This window comes from Punica granatum, chromosome 4 (genome assembly GCF_007655135.1).
Source record: "Punica granatum isolate Tunisia-2019 chromosome 4, ASM765513v2, whole genome shotgun sequence".
NCBI lineage: Eukaryota > Viridiplantae > Streptophyta > Magnoliopsida > Myrtales > Lythraceae > Punica > Punica granatum.
Genome location: NC_045130.1, coordinates 39,138,350 through 39,164,477, shown reverse-complemented (window position 1 = coordinate 39,164,477; position 26,128 = coordinate 39,138,350). Strand labels below are relative to the sequence as shown.

At 38.9% G+C, this 26,128-nt stretch overlaps 1 pseudogene; it reads left to right on the top strand.

Annotated features, from left to right (window-relative positions):
• The first annotated feature begins 1,927 nt into the window (after positions 1-1,927).
• Positions 1,928-26,128, top strand: LOC116204414 (annotated as a pseudogene).

Genomic DNA, 26,128 nt, shown 5'->3' with positions numbered 1-26,128 from the left:
TCGGGCAACTATGGTAGAAAATGAGATTAATGAAGCCATTGAGCTAGCAAATGACGGATTGATTTTTTCTAGATCGATGGCCATTGCTTCAAAGCTCTCCTATTCACGAGGCCTGAAAACAATATGCATTGATGTATTCTCGTGTTTAATACCAATGATAGTATAGGCGAGCAGGCGTGGATGTTCAGGTGATGAAAGAGGATTAGTCTTTTTGTCTATGGCCCTTGCGATATTAATAATTAAACGAAAGGATGTTGAAATGGATCGAATTGGAATCGATTGAGAAGAGCATGCATGGGGTACAAGTTTACAAAGTACATGAAAGTTAAAAAATGAATTCAAAATCTACTATTGTGTTCTAATACTAGCAAAAAGACACTAGCAAATTGGATAAACATAACTATGTATGTGTATATATATATATATAAATATGATTATGCAAATTGGGGAATGAAATTAAAAAAAAAACGTAACTATGTATATACATGTACATAACTATGTAAGTACATATGTGTAATATAAAATTTCTCATTTGTATATTTCTTGTCTTTGGTCTTCAAACAAATCTTTTACCAATACTAGCGTTGTGGAGCATGTCAACAACACTCTCCATGCGAAGATCCGAATCAGCCTAAACTCGGATATTTTCCCCATCCTCAACTCTTGTGCATGTCTACTTGGTTTCTTCCTCATCAAGACATGGATGTGGATTGTCGGACGCATCGGACGTGAGTCCAAACCTTTCACGAGGCAAGAGAATGCGGTGATTCAAGCCTGCATTGTCTCGGCCTCAAGAATAGCGTTCAGCGGTATGTATGCAACACAAAAAACTTACAACTACGTAGCTAGCATGCATGCAAACTAGTTTTTTTTTTTGCCTAATCATTCTATTATTAGCTAGTAATTAAATGTGACTTAAATAATCTTCACTTTTTTCCCCTTTTGGTGAGATTTGAAACCTTAGGAGGCTTCGGGAGCTACCTACTTGGTCCAAGCCAATGCGTTGTAGCTCGATATAAAGATCCGGGTTCAAACGATTTCAATTACCTGTCCTTGTAGTGGATAGCTGGCTTCCTTCTACTAGTGTCATTCCTTGGCCTCCTCTCAGCTATTCCCCACATGAAGGTATAATTTTGTTATTTTGTTAATCACATAAATTTTGTGATTATGTTTAGTTTGTATTATGGCCTTTGTGAACCTTTTAATTTTGGGCATATGAGATTCATCGCTATAAATTGTTGTGAGGCCCCTAGTCAGCTATAAACTCATACGGATGTATCATATTTGTTTTAATCTTCAAGAAAGGATTTGTTCGAAAAATTAAAGATTATATAAAATGAATTCATTAATTAATTTTTTACCATAAAATTAATTAATAAATTAATTAGTTGAATTTTTGTCGTTCATCAAGTTATGATAGTGGATTTTGATCTAATCTAACCAAGTGCAACAATAACGAGAATCTTAATCAATAGCCTCCACTCTTCTAAAGGAGCCACGCATGCTAAGGAAGTCTTATCGGTTAGCTTTTTTCCTTTTAATCTCCCATGAATTAATAATTATTATTATTTTTAATATGTTGTCATTACATGATCGAGAATGCTATGTTGACTAGACCGGGTCCAGTTTGTTTAAATTTTTGAACTCGGTTAAAATGGCCCAATTGGTTTGGTCTGGACTCAGTTTTGGAGCCTAAGAGATTGTTTTTATTTTTTTTTCTTTTTGGGCTGATATACTTAGTTTTCGAATGGGCCTTGCGCGCTCTTCGGATTTAGTGGGCCATATAAAAAGAAAGATATACATTTCAGTCCATCATAAAATCCAAGCTAATTATTTTTTTTTTGTTCTATTTACTTTCCACAAAAAAAATTACCGGAAAAGAGTGAGAGAGGTTGGGAGATTTGGCGTCATCAGCTTCGGTTGGGCAATGTTGAAGTGGTTCTTCAGCCAACAAGCAATCTGTGGAGTAAATGCGCTGCCTGTCTTCGGCCTCGATGCCTACTGGCAATCATATGTATCACATTGAACTCGCTATTCTATTTTCTACTATTTCAAATCTTTTTGGTGGTTTTTCCCATATAAACTAAAATTCCGGCTCCCTTCCCCAACCTCGATCGTGCAACTATGGTAGAAAATCAGATTCATGAAGCCAATGACGGATTGATTTTTTCTAGATCGAGGGCCATTGCTTCAAAGCTCTCCTATTCACGAGGCCTGAAAACAATGCCCATTGATGTATTCTCGTGTTTAATACCAATGATAGTATAGGCGAGCAGGAGTAGATGTTCAGGTGATGAAAGAGGATTAGTCTTTTTGTCTATGACCCTTGCAATATTATTAATTGAACGAAAGGATGTTGAAATGGATCGAATTGGATTCGATTGAGAAGAGCAGGCATGGGGTACAAGTTTACAAAGTACATGATAGTTAAAAAATGAATTCAAAATCCACTATTGTGTTCTAATACTAGCAAAAAGACACTAGCAAATTGGATATACATAACTATGTATATATGTATATATATATATATATATATATATACAAATATGATTATGCAAATTGGGGAATGAAATCACAAAAAAAACATAACTATGTATATACATGTACATAACTATGTAAGTACATATGTGTAATATAAAATTTCTCATTTATATATTTCTTGTCTTTGGTTTTCAAACAAATCTTTCACCAATGCTAGTGTTGTGGAGCATGTGAACAACACTCTCCATGCGAAGATCCGAATCAGCCTAAACTTGGATATCTTCCCAGCCTCAACTCTTGTGCAGGTCTACTCGGTTTCTTCCTCATCAAGACATGGATGTGGATTGTCGGACGCATTGGATGTGCGTCCAAACCTTTCACGAGGCAAGAGAATGTGGTGATTCAAGCCTGCATTGTCTCGGCCTCAAAAATAGCATTCAATGGTATGTATGCAACACAAAAAACTTACAACTACGTAGCTAGCATGCATGCAAACTAGTTTTTTTTGCCTAATCATTCTATTATTAGCTAATAATGAAATGTAACTTAAATAATCTTCACTTTTTCCCCCTTTTGGTGAGATTTGAAACCTTAGGAGGCTTCGGGAGCTACCTACTTGGTCCAAGCCAATGCGTTGTAGCTCGATCCAAAGATCCGAGTTCAAACGATTTCAATTACCCGTCCTTGTAGTGGATAGCTGGGTTCCTTCTCCTAGTGTCATTCCTTGGCCTCCTCTCAGCTATTCCCCTCATGAATGTATAATTTTGTTATTTTGTTAATCACATAAATTTTGTAATTATGTTTAGTTTGTATTATGGCCTTTGTGAACCTTTTAATTTTGGGCATATGAGCTTCATCGCTATAACTTGTTGTGAGGCCCCTAGTCAGCTATAAACTCATACGGATGTATCATATTTGTTTTAATCTTCAAGAAAGGATTTGCTCGGAAAATTAAAGATTATATAAAATGACTTTATTAATTAATTTTTTACCATAAAATTAATTAATAAATTAATTAGTTGAATTTTTGTCGTTCATCAAGTTATGATAGTGGATTCCGATCTAATCTATCCAAGTGCAACAGTAACGAGAATCTTAATCAATAGCCTCCACTCTTCTAAAGGAGCCACGCACGCTAAGTAAGTCTTATCGGTTAGCTATTTTCCTTTTAATCTCCCATGAATTAATAATAATTATTATTATTTTTAATATGTTGTCATTACATGATCGAGAATGCTATGTTGACTAGGCCCGGTCTAGTTTGTTTAAATTTTTGAACTCGATTAAAATGGCCAAATTGGTTTCGTCTGGACTCAGTTTTGGAGCCTAAGAGATTGTTTTCATTTTTCTTTCTTTTAGGACTGATATGCTTAGTTTTCGAATGGGCCTTGCGCGCTCTTCGGATTTAGTGGGCCATCTAAAAAGAAAGAGATACATTTCAATCCATCATAAAATCCAAGCTAATTAATTTTTTTTGTTTTATTTACTTTCCACAAAAATAATTGCCGGAAAAGAGTGAGAGAGTTTGGGAGATTTGGCGTCATCAACTTCGGTTGGGCAATGTTGAAGTGGTTCTTCAGCCAACAAGCAATCTGTGGAGTAAATGCGCTACCTGTCTTCGGCCTCGATGCCTACCGGCAATCATATGTATCACATTGAACTCGCTATTCTATTTTCTACTACTTCAAATCTTTTTGGTGGTTTTTCCCATATAAACTAAAATTCCAGCTCCCTTTCCCAACCTCGATCGGACAACTATGGTAGAAAATCAGATTCATGAAGCCAATGACGGATTGATTTTTTCTAGATCGAGGGTCATTGCTTCAAAGCTCTCCTATTCACGAGGCCTGAAAACAATACGCATTGATATATTCCCGTGTTTAATACCAATGATAGTATAGGTGAGCAGTAGTGGATGTTCAGGTGATGAAAGAGGATTAATCTTTTTGTCTATGGCCCTTGCGATATTATTAATTGAACGAAAGCATGTTGAAATGGATCGAATTGGAATCGATTGAGAAGAGCATGCATGGGGTACAAGTTTACAAAGTACATGACAATTAAAAATTGAATTCAAAATCTACTATTGTGTTCTAATACTAGCAAAAAGACACTAGCAAATTGGATATACATAACTATGTATATATGTAAATATATATATATATATACAAATATGATTATGCAAATTGGGGAATGAAATTAAAAAAAACATAACTATGTATATACATGTACATAACTATGTAAGTGCATATGTATAATATAAAATTTCTCATTTGTATATTTCTGGTCTTTTGTTTTCAAACAAATCTTTCACCAATGCTAGTTTTATGGGGTATGTCATCAACACTCTCCACGCGAAGATTCGAATCAGCCTAAATACGGAGATCGTCCTCGGCTTAAACTTGTGTACAGGTCTACTCGGTTTCTTCCTCATTAAGACATGGATGTGGATTGTCGAACGCATTGAACGCATCGGACACGCCTCTAAACCTTTCACGAGGCAAGAGAATGTTGTGATTCAAGCCTACATTGTCTCGGCACCAAAATAGCGTTCAGTAGTACGTACGTAGCACTTGAAACTTAAAACTACGCCGCTAGCATGCATGCAAACTAGTACTTTTTACCTAATCATTCAATTGTTGGCAAATAATTAATTGTAACTTAATTAAACCTCACCTTTTTTTCCCTTTTGGTGAGATTTGTAACCCCAAGAGGCTTCGGGAGCTACCTATTTGGTATGAGCCAACACGTTGCGGCTTGATCCAAAGATCCAGGTTCAAATGATTTCAAGAACCCATCCTTGCCGTTGTTAGCTAGGTGTACGCACCCGAATTTCGTCTCGTCGGGGCACGCATGCGCGCGCCTAAATGCATCGCGGCTTGGGAGTGTCCACCTTCCTGAGGACGCGCGACGGACGCACGTGAAAAGGAGTCGCCACTTGCCATTTTACGACCCAAAGGTCGAGGGCCGGCAAGTTACCCGGGTCTACGGGTACGGGGTACACCTAATAACTAAGGCATATAGTCTGCGAAACCCGAGATTCCGAATTCGGGGGTTCTGTTACATGCGAGCCTATATCTCGCATGCCCTATCGGTACTCTAGCTTGTCTAGGCTTGCCATTTTTATTTAATTACCGCTTAATTAAGTTTCGCTCATCTCGCGCGTTTTGACACCGTAAATTCGAAAGAACACTCCGACCGTCCACTCTCCAACCGGGATTTTTACATAAATAAATGTACAACATAAACCCTTACATTGTTCTCTCAAATAAATAAAAATATAAAATACAACAACTGAATCCCGGTCGGTTCGCATTCGGCCATGATTTCACTCATGCTCACCGTATAGTTTTGGAAAAGACCAAAAATTAAATTAAATACGCACTCGGTGTATGGGGGCATTGGACCCCGTAATCGACGGTTATGGGCGTTGGACCCAGTGTGAATCGAGTCCTAAAGGATCGGGCTCGATCCGCATAATAATCAAGTGCAAAAGATGTAACAAAGTAAGCTCAAATAAACAATCAATGGGGTTTTGTTATCACCGAATTTACGTGGATTAATTGATTATTAACCGAGGTATCTTGGCATACAAATCCTACCCTAAAACAAGCAAAAGGCAAGAGGGGAATGGCATGTAGCATTCAGCATCATTTACCGGACCTGACAGACTGTGTGTGTCCGTGATCAAGTCTCGAATGTGTGGGTTGATTTTAAATTGTTATGTATCGTGGCACTTCGATTATGATAGGTTATTATAGAATGTGGATTTTGACACGAGAATCCTACAACCTAGTGCCTAACCCGCTATCCCCATTCTGTTTTCTATTAGGCCGAGTATGCGATTAAGTCGAATGTTGGTATCTTAAACCGTTATTCCCGATCTAACTACCCAAGATCATGCAGAGATAACAATAAATTGTAAATACGCCTTTTTGCCTTTGTATTGAAAATTTATTTTTGAAAAGAGAGGGACTACGCAATGCGGGCCACCTCGGCCTGTGACCGGCGCTGACTGATTCCCTGATTCTTCTAGGGTTATGCGAGAACCCCAAAAAAGTCAAAGAAACGGTCAATCTATCCGGAAGTGATCTAAAAAAGAACTTCCACACCCCGACTTGAATTACCTAAAATTAGGAAGCCTCGAGTCAAAACATGCAAGCTCTTCCCAGACGTCCATGCCACATCGGATCACGAGTCTCAGATTTTAGTATGAATTTTGCAAATTTTGAAAAGAAGGCATCAACACATATTTACAATTTATCGACGCGTATTTCCGATTAATTACCAATTCGTGCAAAATTATTAAAGTCGAATGAATTAATTAGTCAAATGAACGTCCCGTTTACTTGATTGGTGAAATCATTAAGTTTAGTTAAAATCTGCTGAATGCTTTATTTTATTTTTTGGGTTTCGAGCCGTCAAAACGATCAATAATAGATCGCCCGATAAACTCTAATTTCCAACATGATCACATAATACATATAATTACAAAAATAAAATATTTAAAGGCGGCACATACATTGTCGGTGGGTGATCCAAGTAGAAAAGTGTAAGATATTTTTAGAAAATGTCCAGGAGGCTAAATTGAACGATGTTAAAAGATCAAGGACTGATTTGAAAATTCTAAAAAAAATTGGGGATTGATTTGAAAATTCTAAAAATAGGGACCGTGTAAAAATTACTGAAAATGTCCTATGACTCATTTGAAATGAATTTGAAAATCGGGACTAATCTGAAAAAAAAACAAAAGAATGGCCCCAGGACTAAACTGAAACAACTCGAAAAGTTCCTAGGGATTCTTGAAAAATTCTGGGAATTCCAGGGCTGATTGGAAAATAGTAAAATGACTGGGACTTTATTGAAAAGAATTTTTGAAATTCGGGGCAGATCTAAAAGGGCGAAAAATGACCCCGGGACTAAACTGAAACAACTTAAAAAGTTCTTTGGGATGCTTAGAAAATTCTGAAAAAATCCAAGGACTGATTGAAAAATAATAAAATGACCAAGACTTGATTGAAAATAATTTTTAGATTCGGGGCAGATCTTAAAAAAAATAAAATACGTCCCCTGGGCTGAAATGTAACAAAATAGAAAGTTCGAAAAATCGAGTTCAGGACAAATCCGATCACCCACGCGACCCAAGAACGCTCATTTCACATCAATTTCATCCAAGCAAACATAAATATTCAGAAATGGAGTCCTAAACATGCCACTAAGTAGAGGATTTACCTTGTTTGAGAAGATTAGGGGCAGATCTGTAAATAAAAAATAATAATTCGCCGGATCTGAGGGGCTGTTGGGAGAATGGGCCGAACTGGGCCGAAGGGCTGGACTGGACCTAAGGGCTGGACTGGACCGACAGGGGCGACACTGGCGGGCTGCCGCTGGAATTCGGGCTGGGCTGAATCAGGCCGTTGCTGGGCAGGGCTGACTGCTGGACTGGGTTTGCTGCAACTGGGCCGTGCTGGGCTGGTGAGCCGCTGGACTGGGCCAGCCGAGATCTGGACTGGGCCACTGGATCTGGACTGGTCCGCTGGATCTGGACTGGTCCGCCGTGCGTCCGCGAATCGCCGGGGATGACCAGACGAAGCTCGCTGACTACCGTGAATCGCCGGGGCTGGGGTGAACCGCCGAGGGCAACGATTTGCGGGGGTGGTCCGAGCTCGGGCCTGCAAGGAAAATTAGGAGAGGGTAGGAGGTCAGTGGCGCGACTTGGCGAACGGAGGAAACCCGGGAGTTTGAGAGAAGTGTGTGCGGGAGGGAGTTGAGGAGGAGATGGCCGGGATTTCGCGGTTCCGAGTTATGGGAGCTGAGGGCGAATGAGAGTCGAAGCTGAGGAGCGTCCGAACGAGCTGAGGGAGTCTGCCGAAATCGAGCTGTGGGTTTTTCTTCCGTGTGTGTTCCAGTCTTTTTTTGGTGAACCCCTGCCTGAGCCAAAGCTCCTCAGCTGCGGGATTTTTTTGGTTTCGAAAAAGTCGAGAGAACCCCCCCCCCCCCCCCCACCCCGACAGAGAGAGAGCTCTGGTTTTTTTTTCGGATGGATCCAAGAATCTTGCGGTTAGGGTTTCCGTGATTTTTGGTTTCCGTTTTTCTTCGATTCCTTTCCGTTTTTGATTCCCCTGGTTCCCCCGCTCCTTGCTGCCCTGGAAGAAGAAGAATAGTGGCGCCGGGCAGCAATTCGGGCAGCGGTCAGCAGCCCTGACCGGATTTTTTTTTTCCGAATTCGACGCGCGTACAAATTAAAAATTTCGTCTTCTTGATTGGACGTCGGAAAAATAATTCGAGACCGTCATCGTGGTTAGAAAAATTTGTCGATCGATATTACGTGATAAAATTATTTTCAATCTCGAATTTTGAAAAATGACGTCGATGTACACGAAATTCGAAAACGTCCCAAACGGCATTATTTTTGAAAAAAATCATAAAATTGGTGTTAAATTAGGAAAATTTGCTATTTTCAAAAACTTTGTGAATGCTCAAGTAATCAATCAGAAATACTTCCCTCACGGGTGGCAAAATGACGATTTTGCCTCTCTGGAGCCGGTGGACCAAAATTAGGTCCTGACACTAGGTTCCTTCTCCTAATGTCCTTCCTTGGACTCCTCTCAGCTATTCCCCTCAGGAAGGTATACTTTTGTTATTTTGTTAATCACATAAATTTTGTGATTACGTGTTGTTTGTATTCTGATCTTTGTGAACCTTTTGATTTTGGGACTATGAGCTTCATTACTGTAATTTGTTTTTAAGGCCCCCAGTCAGCTATAGACTCATACGGATGTGTCCTGTTTGTTTTTATCTTTAAGATATGATTTGATCGGAAAATTAAAGATTATATAAAGTGAATTAATTAATTAATTTTTTTACCACATAAATTAATTAATTGAATTTTTATCTGTCATCATGTTATGATAGTGGATTTCGATCTAATCTATCCAAGTGCAAGAGCAACGGGAATCTTAATCAATAGCCTCCACTCTTCTGAAGGAGCCACACTCGTAGAGTAAGTTTTATCGAGTAGTTTTTTTCCTTTTAATGTCCAATTAATTAATTTTTTTTAATCTATTGCCAAGACACGATCGAGAATGTTATGTTGATTTGGCCGGGTCCAATTTGTTTAAATTCTTGGACTCAATTAAAAAGGGCCTAATTGGTTTGGTCTGGACTCAGTTTTGGGGCCAAGGAGTTTTTTTTTTCCTTTTAGGGCTGATGTGTTAGTTTCCGATTGGGCCTGGTGCGCTCTTTGGATTTAGTGAGCCATTTAAAATGAAAGAGATACATTTCAGTCCATCATAAAATACAAGCTAATTAATTGCTCTTTTTTCCCTATTATATTTACTTTCCAAAAAAAAATTGCAGGAAAAGAGTGAGGCAGTTGGAGAGATTTGGTGCCATTGAAGTGGTTCTTCAGCCAACAAGCAATCTGTGGATTAAACGCGCTGCCTGTCTTCGGCCTCGCGGCCTACCAGCAATCGTATGTATCACATTGAACTCACTCTTCTATTTTCTACTACTTCAAATCTTTTTGGTTGTTTTTCCCAAATAAATTCAAATTCTAGCTCTCTTCCCCAGCCTCGATCAGGCAACTATGATAGAAAATCAGATTCACGAAACCGCTGAGCTAGCAAATGACGGATCGATTTTTTTTAGATTGAGGGCCCTTGCTTCAGAGCTCTCCCTTTCACGAGGCTTAAAAACAATACGCTTTGATGTATTCTCGTGTTTAGTACCAATGATAGTATGGGCGAGCAGAAGTGGATGTTCAAGTGATGAAAGAGGATTAGTCTTTTTGTTTATGGCCCTTGCAATATTATTAATTGAACGAAAGCATGTTGAAAGGGATCAAATTGGAATCGATTGTGAAGAGCATGCACGAGATACAAGTTTACAAGGTACATGATAATTAAAAATTGAATTCAAAATCTACTATTGTGCTATGATGCTAGCAAGTTGGATATACATAACTATGTATATACATACATATATATATATATATATATATGATTATGCAAATTGGGGGAATGAAATTAAAAAAACGTAACTATGTATATACATGTACATAACTATGTAAGTACATATGTGTAATATAAAATTTCTCATTTGTATATTTCTTGTCTTTTGTTTTCAAACAAATCTTTCACCAATGCTAGTTCTGTGGGGTATGTCATCAACACTCTCCACGCGAAGATCCGAATCAGCCTAAACACAGAGATCGTCCCTAGCCTCAACTGGTGTGCAAGTCTACTTGGTTTCTTTCTCATCAATACATGGATGTGGATTGTCAAACGCTTCGGACACGCGTCCAAACCTTTCACGAGGCAAGAGAATACGATGATTTAAGCCTGCATTGTCTTGGCCTTTGGAATAGCATTCAGTGATATCTATGCAGCACTTAAAACTTACAATTACTTAGCTAGCATGCATGCAAACTAGTACTTTTTGCCTAATCATTCAATTGTTAGCTAATAATTAAATGTAACTTAATTAATCATCACCTTTTTTTCCCCTTTTGGTGAGATTTGCAACCCCAGCAGGCTTCGGGAGCTACCTACTTGGTCTGAGCTAACACGTTGTGGCTTGATCCAAGATCCAGGTTCAAACAATTTCAAGAAACCATCCTTGCCATGGATAGCTAGGTTCCTTCTCCTGATATCCTTCCTTGGCCTCCTCTCAGCTATTCCCCTCAAGAAGCTATTATTTTGTTATTTTGTTAATCACATAAATTTTGTGATTATGTGTTGTTTGTATTCAGGTCTTTGTGAACATTTTAATTTTGGGCCTATGAATTTCATCGGTGTAATTTGTTTTAAGGCCCCCAGTCAGCTATAAACTCATACAGATGTATCCTATTTGTTTTTATCTTTAAGAGAGGATTTGATCGAAAAATTATAGATTATATAAAATGAATTCATTAGTTAATTTTTTTACCACAGAATTCATTAATTAATTGAATTTTTGTCTGTCATCAAGTTATGATAGTGGATTCCGGTCTAATCTACCCAAGTTTATCAGTAACGAGAATCTTAATCAATCGCCTCCACTCTTTTGAAGGAGTCATGCTCTCTAAGTCTTATCGACTAGTTTTTTTTCCTTTTAATCTCCAATTAATTAATTATTATTATTTTAATCTGTTATCATGACATGATCAAGAATGTTATATTGATTAGATCGAGTCCAGTTTGTTTAAATTCTTTGACTCAGTTAAAAGGGCCCAATTGGTCTGGTCTGGATTCAATTTTGGGACCTAAGAGCTTTTCTTTTTTCCCCCCTTTTAGGGCTGGTGTGCTTAGTTTTCGAATGGGCTCGGCGCGCTCTTTGGATTTAGTGGGCCATCTAAAAAGAAAGAGACACATTTCAGTCCATCATAAAATACATGCTAATTAATTGCTCTTTTTTTCCTGTTTTATTTACTTTCCAAAAAAAAATTTGCAGGAAAAGAGTGAGGCAGTTGGGGAGATTTGACGCCATCAGCTTTGGTTGGGCAATGTTGAAGTTGTTGTTCAACCAACAAGCAATACGTGGCTTAAACGCGCTGCCTATCTTCGACCTACCAGCAGCCGTATTTATCACATTGAACTCACTCTTCTATCTTCTACTACTTCAAATCTTTTTGGTGGTTTTTCCCAAATAAATTCAAATTCACTTGCAATGCAATGCAGGTTCTACTTCGATTTCTCAGCCATCTACATTGGAGTGGGGATGCTTTCCCCACACATCATCAACATTTCCGTGCGATTAGGAGGGATTCTGTCCTGGGGTTTGATGTGGCCTTTGATCGAAAAAAGAAAAGGGAATTGGTGCGCCCAGGATCTGTCCTTAAAAAGCTTGCACGGGCCGCAAGCGTACAAGGTGCGTCGTAACTTAGAATATCTACCTCACTAACTATTGCCTTTCGTAATCTTTTCTTTTCACTGCACCTCTTTTAGACGTTCTTGAGCTTGTTTGGTTCTATATATGTGAAATATCAGGAAATTGTTCTCTTAAACCTTCTCAAACCTACTTTGCGAGCCGCCTTCAACTTTTTGGTATAAACCAAAACATTGGAGTGCCTTGCCAGCTTTCATCCATTATTTCCTTATATTTCTCATGGTTGGTCCAGAAATTGAAAAATCTGAAATGGGCATTTGGGTGGCGTTGTTTCTCAACCCTCACAATATTTATAATGCTTTTGTTTTTAACCCGTAGATGTACTGATATTTATACTCTTATATAAGAGTTACTGAAAACATCTCGTAAGTCGTGACTAGAGTCAAGTTCGTTAACAGAATAAAGATTAGTCACAACGAATAAGACCTCCTCGAATTATAGCCTAGCATATAAATGCTTGTATTCCTCTGTGGGTTGGGTTTATTTTGCTTGCTCATTGAGTTGCGTACATTAGAGTCTATTCGGAAGGAACAGTGCCCCGAAATATTGCATTGAAATTATATATAGCACTCTTAATTTTGCCACCTGGAAAACATCACGTGGTGATTATTATGTGGAAAGTAAATCCACAAGACAAAAAAGGAAAGCCTTTTCTGCTCTCGGATCTCTCTCTCCTCTCTCGGAAAGTCCGAGGATTTCTGAAAAAAAGTAAGCCATAACTTACTTCATAATTTGGCCTATAATAAGTGTATCCAAAAAGGCAAAAAACAGGCTCTTTCGAAAAAAGAATTTCAATTTCCTTTCTCTTAATATAGTAATAATTACATAAAATAAAATTCCGAGTTTTTTTTCCTTCTTGTTAGGAAACATGACCCGAATGCTAATAACCCGAGATAATTAAACCGACAAAGAATTCTAATTACCTCAAAGAGCTTTTTATCGGGTTCCCAAAAAATCGTCTTGGTCACGTACCGATTCACCAACAGGAGCAAACACACACGGCACCGACAATGGATTCCTACTACATAATCGAGCGAGAAGATTGACAGCACAAGACCCTCTTTCCCACACAATCTCTAATCGGAGCACACAGACTCGAATAATTCTCTCTCTTGGGCACTCTATCAGGATGCATGCCACATGCACGCAGACTGCCACGAAGAGCTTTCATGGGCAGTGTTTTCCCATTTCTCCCCGGAAGTGCGTATTACATAATCACACTGCCGCAGTCATATGCATGGCTGCTGCACATATGCAGACCACTTACTCGTCCACATACATACAGTCTTGTATATACAACTTTTTGGTAATGGCACACGTGCAACCAACAACCCAAATGATCGTGAGTTAATTACATGAGATAATTGCGGGAGTTATCACCACTTATTATCTTTGGCTTTTAAATGGAAATGAGTATAAATATGTATAAGTTCAATATGAGAGTATATATATCAATGGGCCGGTATGTCAAAGGGTATGTATGGCTCTCAGATCCCAATTTCTTGTAATATGCAAAAAGATCGATCGAGCGAACTTTCCTATATTCTTCCCCTTGGGGGAGAGAGGGCCAATAATTAATTAAACTAGTTTCTTAGGGGGGATGATCCCGCCCATGTGTCGTTCCAAAGGTTAACTTTTGATCCAGCATCCCCGATACTACGCCACTTTACCGCCCAACTCCCAAACTTCTAGACCTGCCCGCAGAGCATCTCGATCCCACTAATTAGGTGACCCTTTCCACACGTACATTATTAGTTGCGGTCGACGAGTAAACTTGTGCAAGTAGATATATTCTTCCACGCGTACATTATTAAAAGTCTTTCCCTAGGAGATATATTCTTCTTCAACGTCCACTCGAACTGCAAGACCACCAAGCAGAGCCTTTGTTGCGTAAGTGCATCTGTTTTAGACGACCCAATCCCCCCACGCATATTCTTTGGTAGAGTTACTGAATTCCAACAGACAAGGTGAAGTTTAATTTTTTCTTGTTAGCAGATAGATGATCCCCATAGGAACCTCAATCGGTTGAGTTTATCCAGCTTTGAAGTGATCTTGTTTGGGAGATAAATAAAATACACGTAGAGCAATTCTATTTCAGTACTTTTTTCATCAGCAATAACACTCCCGAATCAAACGAAAATGCACTACATGATGTGAGTGGGGATAGTTGCAGTTTCTAACTTTAATTAGGGTGGCTCGACCCGCTACGGAAAGCAATTGCGATTCCCTTCCATAAGTTCAATAAGTCCCTTTTCTCGAGAATCGGAAATATATCCTTCGATATGTGTGTGTGTATATATATATGTGTGTGTGTGTTCTGATTTAATAATAGAGGCGAATTTTATTTGTTGCTCTTTTCTTTTCATTACTCAAATATAACTAGCAATTTTCCCTCTTAATTATCATAATAATGAAACGAAAAAATGTCTATTAAAAAAAAGAAACAAAAAAGAAAAAGAGGATGAGAGGAAACTTGGAATTGTTAATTCCGGTGTGTTGTACGGAAAATAAGGACTAGAAGGGTGGGCAGCAACCCCTGCCGATAGCAGAGCAGGACGGATTAAATTGAAAAAAGTACGTACGACAGGCTTACCCATCATATCTCCCTCCCCCTTGAGTTATAATGAGCAGGGAACCCCACTTTATTACCCTCGGACGAGTCGACCTTTCGACTTCAAGGACACAAAAAAGCAACTTCAGGAGACTTCATACATCCTTTGCCCAGCAAAAGAGAGAGAAGAAGTGCGGAGCCATCCCCTCTATATATTTCCCTTCGTAGACGTTCTTTTAATGATCTCTTTTTGCACAGGTCTCTATCTCGATCACACTGATCCTTGGACACGGGCTCTACAGCTTCCTGAAGGTGTTAATCAGTTCCTCGATCGGTAGTATCTACGAGCAGCTCCGCGCACCTCCCCTCCTCTCCCAGGTTCCTCGTCAATCAGCAGGAATGCGAAGAACTCTGAGCGCTCCGCTGATGACGACAGAATGAGGATCGAGGTATTCCTCAGCAAAGATGAATCCCTCCCAGCATGGCTCCCTCTAGCAGGTTTCGTTGTTGTAGGCATCGTCTCCGTAGGCACGCTCCCCGTGATATTTCCTGGACTGAGATGGTACCATCTAGCCATCCTCTACATCATCGCTCCCCCTTGGCCTTTCGCAACGCATATGGATGCGATCTCACTGATTGGTCCCCTTCCTCGACCTATGGGAAGATAGTTATCTTCATCATAGGGGCCTACCTGTTATACCCTAAAAACCCTATTATTTGTTCTTGTGTGTCTATTAATGCAGAGCCTAAACAATGAAAGGAGAGAATAGGGGTGCTCACGGTTTGGATTGATTTAGTTTTTGAATAAATTTTTGGGGCATTGATCATTTCACCAGTCCAAGAATTTCAGACCTGTCCTCAATAATTGAAACCATAATTAAAAAATAATAGTAATAATAATAATAATTAAAAAGAATCAATCCTTGCAGGTATGATTTTTCTCACATCGTTTCTCGGATTTCTCGAGTAAACAACACATTAAACCTCAAATAAAAACAGGTTCCAAAACACATAATTTATACCAAAATTCATCTCAAAAGACTTCGAAAGTAATATCAACATTACAAATTCAATCTCTCTATAACAGTCTAAGGTTTGACTAGAGGGAGAAGGAAGGAGGAGACGTGCGTGAGATTTTGATTGGTGATAAGAAAAGAAAAGAAAATATTCGTGGGCTAAATTTACCCCCAAAAAAGCAATATTGGTGGGCTGGGTTTGGGCCAATGGCCTCACATATTAATTAAATATATTAATGTAAACTCGAAGTCGATTCGGGGTAATCGGATTTTAAATTTTAAACCCGTCCCCATAACAAAAATCGAAAAATAAGAATCAAACCAGGAACCGAACCATGTTTAGACCCAAATACTTGAGACGGAATAGGCTCGGTTTGGCTCGGATTTTCAGGTCGGACGGTTTTTTCTTCTTCTTTTTTTTTCTTTTTTGGTCCCTTCTCATCCCCGGGTAGAGACATGAAATGGGTAGGAAAGTTTCCTATTTCTGTTATGGGCATGCTCACTATAAAGAGACGGCTCACATACGTTCTCCTCGGGCCTTCGTTATCGTTAATCCCACAAATTTAATAGGAGTTCCCATGCTCGTAGTAACGAAAACGGTTTGTTAGTAAACCTACCCCGAAGATTGTTCTTTGAATATTTGACCATATATATTAACTGCTATGCTCAAACCCGTTCCACTCTCTTAAACTCGTGATATTCCAATAATGTCTGACATCAACTCCAAACATAATACAAGATTAGGTCCTACCTTGTAATTATAAATCCTCCTTCGTTTATTCTATTTAGTAGTGACTACATTGGCAAATCTTCTTGTTACCTATTCTCAGAGATATCCATAACGTTTTCTCGTTCGTGCATTTGCATGTTGAAATTGGGCCTGGAATCAATGCAGCCCATCTTGACCGAAATCCTTCATGCTTCGAAAGAGTTTGGATCTCCATTTAATTGGGGAAAAAGAAAAAGGTTTTTATTGACATATTTGGGAATTACTTGTGCTTTTATTTTCCTCCTTTCGAAAGCTAGCTCGGGCCGTGCCAAGGACCCGATTTCTTTGGCAACATTGTCAAAGCAAGAGAATTCTGCGATGGATGAGCTAATGAGTGTACATATATATACAATTTGTTCTACTCGCCTATCCCAAGCTTATTAATCTTTAATGACGGCTTCGGCATGTGCGAGTTTAAACCCGATGACTAAACCTTACTTTTCCTTTGAAGTCCGAAAAGGTCCTTCCCTCCCTACATTGGAGATATTTGTAAGGATTTAATACGTATTAATTCAAAAGAGAATCATTGAGAGGCTCTGCAACTTATGAGTACTTTGTAATTTTGTGTACTCGTTTTGATGATATTTGCTCGTTGCTCTTTTTTTTTTTTTTTTTTTTTATGAACATTTCTCTCTGCCATATCTTCTTGCGCATCGGCAAAACAAACTCAAGCAGACCCTTTCTATTTACTTCGTCTTTTATCGTTGTCGTCTACCATCGACCCTGAAAAATTATTAGACCTTGTTAACTGAAGGCACGGCTTATTAATAGAGCAATCCATATATATCCCTGCATATGCCCCATTTTAAATCTCGACCCGGAGACACGATTGCGTAATCGCCCGTGGGACTCGAACCTTATTAAACTGAAGCAACTAAAAACGTGAATGAAAGGAACGCACGACACAGAGCTCCCACACACACAGACGGCTGACTAATCAGCACAAATGCAGCCTGCTCCCAACTCACGCCAATTTGTGAGTTTTATCATAAAAACATGCTAAATTTCTAAAAATGATCCGCGTCGTCAAGGCTGAATCAGTAATGCAGCAACCAACGACTTGCTACTAAAAGGCACGAGCCCATCTAACCTACACTGCCCATGTACCGATTTATACACACAATTTCACCTAAGTATTTCTAATTTCGAAGCAAAGGCAGCATAGCCGTCAAAGATATCTGGAAGTAATCATACAACTTAACCATCTTCGATTAGCTAGATACTTATCCAAGTTTATCGAGGATCACCGGCTGCTTTCGAAAAAGACATCCGAAATATGACACGAGGGGAAATTTGAGAAGCAAATGGAAGCGTCCCATGAAAATGGTTGGCATGGCATTGTCCTCGTGCAAGTCTACTGGGCCTCCAATTTGCTTAACATGGGCCGAGCCCAGACTATACTTAAGCCGCCTGATGTGAATATTTAATTTAACTGAAGCTTAATGGGCTTAAAGCCCACTACTGACCTAGACATAAAAGGCCCATAACATTCTCTGTATTTCTTTTAAAACTAGAGAAGCTTGTTCTTTTCACATAACACTCGAGTGATTAGAAAATAATAGTACGGTATCCCACGTTCACGTGTGTAATAAAAAAATTGGATTTGATTTTTGACGATGACCATGGGACTTTTCATATTTCGTTATCTTTAGTCGACCTTTCCTCATTCCCTTTACTAGACTCACTGAGTCATAAACATTTTTTATAATGGAGAAATAAAAAAGGAAAAATACCCCAAAATAAAAAAGTGTGTTCCTTTCCTTAAACCAGGATACAGTGAGCATGATATTTATCCATCCCACGTTCGATTGTTCATTAATATTTTCAAAGACATCAAACTAGACCGTCCAGTCGCATTCGTCGCTACGGGTCTTTTATTTTATTATCGTCTTTCGAGTCCATAGCACAACCACGAAGAATAACTTTGCAACTATTCTTTTATTTGTTCTATTAGCTAAATACAAATCGGACTGTTGATACATTTAATATCAATCAATTATAGAAATCGAAGAGCAAAACGTGTGAAATTTTTTGATCACTCTCAGCTAACTGTTTAAATTCTTTGAATCTTTATATTATTATTATTATTATTATTATTATTATTATTGTGGTGAAGTTATGACACTAACTGTTATAGTGATAATCGATAATAAACAAGGCTACAAAATAAACAAAAAAAAATTCGTTGATAAATAAACATCGAAGGTTTTCTTGAAAAATGAATTTTTTTTGACAAATTAAATAATCTTTAATCGATCACAGCACAGATACGTGCACACTTCACAATAAGATTTAACATGAATTATTTCCCATGAAAAGATGCATATCTTTATTGTCATTATTTATTGTTATTTTGTGAGTAGTTTTGAAATCATAGTATGCTGCAGTAGTATGCTGCAGTGAGCAAAATTTATTGCTTTTTGGCTCCGAGAAAGGGAAAGAAGAGGAGATGCCTAAACTGGAAACTTTTTTTTTTTTTGATAAGCAAAGTGGAAACTTGAGAGAGATGGTGAAGTGACTCTTAGGGCAAAGCAATAACTGCATATATATATATATATATATAAGGGAAATGGAGGAGTAATAAATGCTTCTGTTTTTAACCCGTAGATGTACCTGTATTTGTAGTCTTAATTATCATAGTAGTAACGGAAAGAAAAAAAAGTTGGGGGGAAAAAACAAAGAAATAGAGGGGGAGGAGGAGGAAAATTAAAAAGAATTATTGGAATTGAAATTCCGGAGAGATGTACGAAAATAAGGACAAAAAGAGAGGGGCAGGGAGGAGGAGGGACAGAGAGGGATTGATGTATTAAGCCTACCCCGAAGATTGTTCCTTGAATATTTGAGCATATCTATTAATTGCTATGCTCAAACCCGTTCCACTCATTTAAATTCGTAATATTCCAATAATATCTGACATCGACTCGAAACATAATACAAGATTAGGTCTTACCTTGTAATTATAAATCCACCTTCGTTTATTCTATTTAGTAGTGACTACATTGACAAATCTTCTAGTTACTAATTCTCAGATATATTCATAACGCTTCCTCGTTTGTGCGGTTGCCTGTTAATACAAAGGCACCAGTTATTAATAGAGCAATCCATATAAATCCCTGCATATACCCAATTTTAAATCTCGACCCGGAGACATGATTGCGTAATCGCCCGTGGGACTCGTACCTTTTTTAAACTGAAGCAACTAAACGTGAATGAAAGGGACGCACGACACTCTTCCCGAAGCAAAAATTTGCAAACTCATCATGTCAAACAGTTCACAACACATTTCTTCTTCACTTCACGAGACAGAGAGAAAGATGAAAGAAAATAAATGGAAGGATCTCTTCCCTCCTCACTCCCTGATCCCTTCCCACTCCCAGTTTCCATATTCATTCAATTTCATGCTCTGCTCCCTCCCCTCCCCTCCCCTCCCCTCCCCTGAACAACTCCATTTGTCAATTATATTATTAAAAAAATTTAATAAAAACCTTTTCTTTTTTCTTTTTTTTTTTTTGCTTTTCATTGAATGGAATGGAGACTATTATTATTGCTTTGCTCTCGACTCTCCCTCAAGCTTCCACTTTGGCATTACCCTCTTCTCTTTCTCAGAGCCAAAAAGCTTTTAACTTTTGCTTACTGCAGCACGCTATGATTTCAAAACTACTCGCACAATAAATAATGACAATATACGTATATGTGCTGTGCTGTGAGATCGACTGAGAATTTACCCACAAATTTAATTTTTCTGCTAATATATATATATATATATATATATATATATAATAGAGGATAGGAGACTTAAAAGGAGGATTAATAAATTGTTCTGTTTTTAACCGGTAGATGTATTGATGTATCCTTACGTAAGAGTCAGAGAATACACCTTGTTTAATGGGATATTATTCGGTGATTTTACCTCCCACGTGAAGTGAAAAACACCAATTAAATTGAAATAAATAAATGTTAATCACACGATTAATTATGATAACTTTTCTTAATTGAAGTGAGTTTATTGATTCTTCCTCACCACATCATTATGAGGTAGGATCATTTAAATTTTTCTCTCGTTTACTAAAGTTAAATCCATTATCGTAGCGAAGATGAACCTCGACGAAAAATATTAAAGCCACAACGAATTATCGCCGAGTAAATAAATGATTGTATTCCGCCCACCTTTGACGGTATCATCGTCTCCTCCTCCCGAATCACCTCATCTTCTTCTTGCTGCTGGATAACTTCATCCTGCTGCTCGATATGTGCCATCAGCTTCGGTCGGGCAATGTTTAAGTGGTTCTTCAGCCGACAAACACTCTGTGGCTTAAATGTGCTGCCTATCTTCGGCATAGAGGCCTACCAGCGATCGTATGTATCCAATCAAACTCACTCTTATATTTCTACTATCTTAAATCTTTTTGGTGGGTTTCCCAAATAAATTCAACTTCACTTGAAATGCAATGCAGGATCTATCTTGATTTCTCAGCGATCTACATTGGAGTGGGGATGCTTACCCCGCACATCATTAACATTTCCGTGCTGTTAGGAGGAATTCTGTCTTGGGGTCTGATGTGGCCTTTGATCGAAAAGAGAAAAGGGGATTGGTACTCCCGGGATCTGCCCTTAAAAAGCATGCACGGGCTGCAAGCGTATAAGGTGCGTTGTAATTACCTCGCTAACTACTGCCATTCGTAATCTTTTCTCTTCGCTGCACCTCTTTTAGACGTTCTTGAGCTTGTTTGGCTCTATATATTTGAAATATCAGGAAATTGTTCTCTGTTAAACCTTCTCAAACCTATTTTGCGAGCCTTCTTCAACTTCTTGGTACAAGCAAAACATTGGAGTTACTTGCCAGCTTTCATCCATTATTTCCTTTATATTTGTCATGGTTGGTCCAGAAATTGAAAAATTTGCAAGGGCATTTATTTGGGTGGTGGTGTTTCTCAAATCCCCGCAGTATTTATAATCTAATACTCTATCAAGCTTCCTTGCAAAATAAATCCTTCTTCCCTCTCCTGTTAGTTCCAACTAAAGAAACTGCCCGTCCATTTGTGATCCTTGAGTTCAGTAAGTAAACTCGATCGAGCACATTTCTGAAAGCCTCTCTACCCTATATCAGGGCTTACATCTGAGGTACTGGACTTTCTAGCATATTTGGTAACATTGTAAATCCTGCCACTATCCAAGGAGATTGCTCCCACTAAATTTTTCATATTGGCTATTGTATCCCACAGTTTGGTTCTGTCAGAATCTACATTTCATTTGCTACATACAGCTGACAGTAAAAATTTGATATCCATATATATATATATATATAATGCCCTGATCATGCCTGTCTCCAACAGATAAGCAAACTTCATCATCATATATGACCCAGACACTTTCCAATGGTTACAAGAGTAATTATGAACAAGAGACTAGACCAGCTAGGAAATAGATAGTCTTTAATCTTTTCCACTTTGCTTTCTTGCACCCTAGTCTACAGTGTGCAGGTTCTACTCCGATTTCTCAGCTATCTACATTGCAGGTGTTTATCGGAATGGCCATGATCCTTGGAGACGGATTCTACAATTTCGCGAAGGTGCTGATCCGGTCCTCGGTCGGATTCTACCAGCAATTCCGGAAGAAAAACGCCCCTCCCCTTCCCGTAGAGAGTTCCAGGCACTCCTTTGTCGAAGATTCAATCCCAGCATGGATGGCTATAGCGGGCTATTTCGCTATAGCGGCAGTCTCCATGAGCCTTTTGCCACTAATTTTCCCCGAACTCAGGTGGTACCATGTTGTGGTCCTATATATCATTGCTCCGCCCTTGGTCTTCTGCAATTCTTATGGATGTGGTCTCACCGATTGGTCCTTGGCCTCGACCTATGGGAGGCTTGTAATTTTCATCATTGGGGCGTGGGCAGGGCCTGCCCATGGAGGTGTGGTAGCTGGCCTGGTTGCTTGCGGGGTCATGATGAATATTGTGTCCACGGGGGCGGACTTGATGCAGGACCTGAAGACTGGTTACGTGACCCAAGCCTCTCCCCGCTCAGTGTTCATAAGCCAGGTGATCGGGACTGCAATGGGATGCATCATTTCCCCAAGTGTGTTCATAATCTACTACAAAGCTTTCGGTGACCTTGGAGTAGCTGGAAGCAAGTACCCTGCCCCAGTTGCGTCTGTCTACAGAAGCGTGGCCCAGGTTGGGGTGGAGGGCTTTTCTTCCCTTCCCACCAACTGTCTCAGCCTCTGCTACGGCTTCTTTGCTGCAGCAATGGTGATCAATGCAGTCCGCAACTTTGCTGGAGAAAAGTGGTGGTCGAGATATATCCCTGTTCCAATGGCGATGGCGATGCCATTCTACATCGGGTCGTACTTCGGTATCGACATGTGCATTGGGAGTCTGATCCTTTTCGCATGGGAGAGAATCAACAAGGCTGGGGCAGAAGCGTTCGCTGCCCAGATTGAGTCCGCTGTTCACTCTAGCTGGAGTCTTGGGTGGCGATTCTGTCCCTTCTGTATCGCGATTCTCATGTCTGCATCTGACCTTCAGTTATGTTGGCAGTAGATCTTGCTGGGTAGCTCTGCATTTTTGCTGGATAAAACTGCTGCCTAGTTTGCGTTCTATAGTAGCTGATTCCATTCTGCAGGCTCTGGGCAAACTGCCTCTTCGACTGCTCCTGCTATGGATGGAAGCTGATTGGGTATCATGGTGATTAATGAATTCTAACAATTTCTCAGTTCGTACAAGCTTCATGATATAATGATATTGTTATCTGTTTGGAATTATCCATTCTATGCGTCTTCTATTTAATATCATATCCCTTAGTATTTGCTTGTCCATGCATTAGATCCAAATGTAGATGATGGTTAGCTGTTATTCATTCGATGTAAATTCATTCAGATCTATTAATATCTTAACTTTAATACCCCTTTTCCATCCCACTAAAACGTTAGGACAAATTATTATTTCTCATAAAGTTATATCCATCTTACTCCTACCTTTCTATTCTCCTCTCCATCTCTCACGCGATGTCTTATGGATGTGGTTCTCGATTAATTACCTTTAAGGTAAGGATAGATCACTATAAATTGTCGCATTAGCCAAGTTATGTAAAAGAGGAAGGGTTGCACCATTCAGCAAACTCATGCTTTGCTTAGCAATAGCGTCTCTCGCTCTCTCGATCTCTCGATCTCTTTGTCAATTTCCCTGATCGATTTTGAGGGGCTTCAAAGGATACAATGCTAGCCTATATAAAACACTTTTGGCAGAAACGAGCTGGCTTTGAAATTCGTGGAGGAACAAAATATGTGTATCCATTATTATCAAATTAGGAAAAGATTCTATTAGTATTATCCAAAAAAAAAAAGGAAAAGATTCTATAGAAAAAAGGAAATAAAATAAAGCTGTAATTTTAGAAATATTTATAGAATAAAATAAATTAATGTTTCTAGTTAAATGGTAAAAATTTGCTAAATAAAGTTGTAATTTAAAAAAATATTACTCTATCATATATCCTATTTGTGTTTAAATGCTACAAAAAGGTTGGCGTCCATTATTCTATCCTTTTTTCTCTTATTGCTTTAGCAGAACAACTTAAACATAATATTCTTGTTTATCTGATCAGTTTTCTTTTTTTCTGCCTATTTTAATTTTTACACCTCGCGTTGTGGAGTGCTCGTTGAGTTACATGATTTCGATGATTGAAGTGCATCTCAACACGAAAAACATGGATAAGCTTCTTGCCTAAGGAGGGGAAATATATATGAATATATAAAGTTTGATTACCAAATCGTGTGTGTGTGTTTATATATATATATATATATAATATATGCACTAGACTTTTAACCACATGTAGCGCGTGGCAACTCTTATGATTTTATTCCAATACGCTCATCAATGGTTGAATTGATTTAAAATAGCTAGGAAGAAAAAAAGTTAGTAGTGAGAAAAAAAAAATTAAAAAGTCAGAGTTGGAGATAAAATTTGAAAAATAAACGAAAATAATAAGATAGGACACATATAACCCGTTGAGAGAGGAGAGATTAGAATAAGTAGAGATAGGCATGTGGGAGAAAAGAGAGAGAGGGAAGACTAATATGTATAATAATAGACTAATATGTATAAAATACGCTTGTAGGCCCGAAAATAGGCACACGGGCCAAAATAAAACCAAGGCATGCAGGCCCAAAGAGAAAAACATTACTGACCCATCCCGAACGAGAGCAGAATAGGATCGAAACTTATTAGAAACATCATCAAAACACGGCCGATCGAGCTCAAAAGTCTTCATAGACAAGCATAGAAAGTGAAGCCAATTACACTACTCCTATCAAAATCATTTCCTTATCCGAGCGAACCCACCCTCTCATTCGGATTTGGGCTTCAAAGAATAATCCGGTCTAATCCTCCTCCATTTCCTATCCTAGTCGTCACCAAACACCGAATAAGGATTTAAGAGATCCTATCCAGTGTTATTTCCAGTCGACCAAACGTGGCCTAATTGATTTGCTTTTTAGAATGTTGATTCGCCCGAGCCGGGTCCCAGTTTGTTACATAAATTCTTGGAGGAAAAGCCCCATTGGTGAAGATATAGTGGAAAAGCCGAATTGGTTTGGGCCAATAAAATTTGAGAAATAGTGATGGTCGGTCCATTCCAATTTAATTTCGAACCCAATATTATTTTCATACTTTTAAAAATTGGCCCTTCCCTCTCCAAGTCTTTCTCACCCTCTATTATACTTTCAAATTGCAGGAAAAGAGTCAGGCAGTTAGGAAAACTCGGCGCCATCAGCTTTACTTGGTCTATTTTCAAGTGGATATTCAGCCAACAAGCAAGCTGTGGGTTGCCGGTCTTTGGCCTCAAGGCCTACGATTTGACGTATCACTTAAAACATTTCTCAGTTTCTATTTCAATCTTTTCGGCGATTAGATTCGATTTTGACGGATTTTTCCAAACAAATTCACTTGCAATGCAGGTTCTTCTTCGATTTCTCAGCAATCTATATTGGAGCGGGGATGCTTACCCCTCACATCATCAACGTTTACGTGCTGCTAGGAGGGATTCTATCTTGGGAACTGACGTGGCCTCTGATTGAAGCCAAAAGGGGGGGATTGGTACTCCTCGGATTTTCCCTCAAACAGCTTGCACGTGCTGCAAGCGTACAGGGTGCGTAACAAGGATTCGAGTGACTAGCCAATCATATCTTTTCTTATCTTCTCCCGCTGAATCCATTGTCTGTGTTTATGGTGGTGATGATATGAATCTTTTAGCTGATTCGTGTGACTAGCCAGTTATAATAATGCCTCCATCTTTGTTAACTTCTGCAGAATTCATTGTTTGTGTTTGTGGTGGTGATGATATGAAGCTTTTAGCTGATTCTGGTGACTACCCAATTACAATGCCTCCATCTTTGTTAACTTCTCCTGCTGAACTCATCGTATGTGTTTGTGGTGGTGATGATTTTAGCTGA